This window comes from Saccopteryx bilineata, chromosome 11, assembly GCF_036850765.1.
Source record: "Saccopteryx bilineata isolate mSacBil1 chromosome 11, mSacBil1_pri_phased_curated, whole genome shotgun sequence".
Classification (NCBI taxonomy): domain Eukaryota; kingdom Metazoa; phylum Chordata; class Mammalia; order Chiroptera; family Emballonuridae; genus Saccopteryx; species Saccopteryx bilineata.
In genome coordinates, this window is record NC_089500.1 from 2,233,019 (window position 1) to 2,236,007 (window position 2,989).

The following is a 2,989-nucleotide window of genomic DNA, read 5'->3' on the forward strand; positions in this document are numbered from 1 at the left end:
TAGCCTCTTTTTTTTTCAAGATAAAAAAATTTAAGGTAGAAGGAGGTGAAGAGATTTGTGGAACACAGCAGGACCAATCAGACCAGGTGATGGGAGTTGTTGGACCCACTATGTTTCACTCGAGAGGCCATCATTCAAGTGCCGCATTTTTCTGTCTCCTAACCACTCTACAATGGAAGCTCTGAAGGTAGAAACCGTATTGTGAGATGGCTGATGGCTGTCTCTGTTTCCAGGCATCTTTACCTACAGATCTAAAGTTCATGTTCTCCCTGGAATGGTTAATTATAGGTGTGGGAACTTGACTGGGTCACAGGGTGCCCAGATTTTTGGTAAAATGCTAATTTTGAGAAGAGTCTGTAGATGCGTATTTCCAGAAAGGATTACCATTTGGATCAATGGTAGCAAAGCAGATGGTTTTCCCTAATGCAGTGGGAGCCACTCAACCCCAGGAGGACTGTTATAGAGCATGAAGTTGGAGGAAAGCAGAATTCATTGTTTTCCTGACTGCTGAGCTGGACTTTGGCTGTTTGCTCTTGGGTTGAAATTTACACCATTAACTCTTCTGGTTCTCAGACCTTTAGACTCAGAATGGAACCATACCACTGAGTCTCCCAAGCTTCTGCAGAGGGCAGATCAAGGGACTCCTCAGTCTGTGACAGCTATATCAACATAGATATCTCTTATTGGATAGCTATCTCTTACTATGTGTCTCCGAAGAACCCTGACTAACATTATCCCTCCCTTTCTCTCTTCCTCCCTTTCTTTTTTCCCTTCCTCTCTTCTCTCTGACATCGGCTTCAGGCACCATCCTGGGCTGCAGCAGGTCTGAGATGAGGATGACTCTGTATCAGCTCCGAAGAGCATCCGGTCTAGTAAATAATGCGATGAAGATGGCCAGCGATAGTGATTTCGACAGATTATTTTTAAGAGAAAGGGATGGGAACTCCATTTGTGTCCAATGTCACACTCACTTCTGTTGAGGAAAGAGAGCCCCCACTTGAGGGGTCAATTATCCCTTCTTATTCACACATTCCTTTGGGATCTGCTGGTAATCTACACGACCTCCCCTGGCATTTCCAACCACGTTTAGTTGGCTCAGGGATGGGGACCTGCTTCTTTGGGACTTTAAATGAGGGGTTAAGAGGGTTTAGTCAATTTCATTCTCTTGTGGCAGAAGATGAAAGGGTTTTCAGAACTTGATAAAGTTATCAGCATTTACATTCTCTGTCCTGGGAACCAGACAGGTCAAAGGATTTGCAGAGGAAGGGAGTAACAGATGGGCAGAGACAGAGTTGCAAGGTCATTTTGATGACATCTGAGCCTCTGGTGGAAAGTGTACTTATATTCAACCAGATCTAATCCATGGCATCTGTCACCACCTCCTAGCTCCAAAGCCTTCCTTCATTCCCAGTTTGGCTCATTCTAGCACATGTGGCTAATGTCTCCCTTATAGCTCAAGGAGCTCAAATTCTGCCGACATCAACCTTCATAGAACAAGAAACTCTCTTGTTCTGGCTTCAGTTAATTTGGTTCCCAAGAACAAAGTGATCGATAAATGCCACATTTATTATGCTCTTTCCAACGGGTAGCTAGAGCTAGACATCACACTCCAGCCCAGCCATATTGCCATCTGAACACCTTCACTATATATTTCGGCAGTAACTAAATCTTATGGAGGCATTTAAGAAGCAAAATAATTTCTAGTGTTGTAATTTCACTTCTGTGTGTAAAAAGGGGTTGGGAAGAGAATCGGGCAGCTCAAATGTAAGATTTCCAACTACGGATAAATATACATCGAAGGCCCTGGCCAGTTGGCTCAGTGGTAGAGCATTGGCCTTGCATGTGGAAGTCCTGGGTTCGATTCCCAGTCAGGGCACACAGGAGAAACACCCATCTGCTTTTCCACCCTTCTCCCTCTCCTTCCTCTCTATCTCTCCCCCCCCTCCCCCCCGCAGCCAAGGCTCCAATGGAGCAAAGTTGCCCTGGGCACTGAGGATGACTCCATGGCCTCTATCTCAGGTGCTAGAATGGCTCTGGCCATAGCAGAGCAACGCCCCAGATGGGCAGAGCATCGCCCCCTGGTGAGCATGCTGGGTGGATCCTGGTCGGGCACATGTGGGAGTCTGTCTGCCTCTCCACTTCTAACTTCGGAACCCCCCCCCCCCCACACACATCAATATGTTTGTCACTGTTTCTGAAGAAATATGTACCATGCAAATCCCAAATTTGGTAGAAGTGTTTAAGATTTTTTCCATGCACTCACTGAAATATTTATACAAATTTTCTTCCTTGCATGCATACTACCATCACCAAATTATGATATTTATAGGTAAAAGGTGGCTCAAATTGCTTTTTGAAGGAGTGCATTCATTTAATCTGGCATGTGTAGCTACACTTCAACATTTCCTAGAGCAAAAATTGAAAGTATAGTAAAAAGATACATTTTAATTATAACCGCCCTCCAAAAAGGATGGTGATGGCAGTGCTTGGTAATTATTCAAATCTCTTTCAGAGATATACAAGCACAAGCCATGCAATATATTTAAACACATCTTTCCTACTCTATATAAGATGTTAAGTAGTTTGCGGTATGTAAACACTATCAACCATGGTGCATTCAGCGTAATTACGCCACAGACGCTGACATTTAGCAGAATATCTTAATTTATGCTTGAGGAAGGGAAGACAAAAACAAAAATCAGATGAACACCAGATTTCTTTGCGTTCTCTCTGAAGTAGCTGTCAATATGGTGTCAAAGGACAAACTGGGTCACGATAACTGGGAGGTATTGGCTCAGGGCATTGGGAGTGGACAGAGAAAGAAGAATGAATCCTGTGGGCTCCATGCAGGGGTTACACCCAGGTTTTGTTTAAGTTCAACTTCAGCCAATACCGATCAATGGCAAGACTTTTCTTTCCCTATTTTTCTCTCCCTCTTCCTTGCTTTCTTTTTTTTTTAAGTCCTGTAGTTTTTTTTTTTTTTTACTAT

General features: G+C 43.7%; 1 non-coding gene across 1 annotated transcript; it reads left to right on the forward strand.

Annotated features, from left to right (window-relative positions):
* The first annotated feature begins 1,800 nt into the window (after positions 1 to 1,800).
* Positions 1,801 to 1,876, forward strand: TRNAA-UGC (transfer RNA alanine (anticodon UGC)). The gene has a single exon. It is a non-coding gene; the product is annotated as a tRNA-Ala (tRNA).
* The last annotated feature ends 1,113 nt before the right edge of the window (positions 1,877 to 2,989 follow it).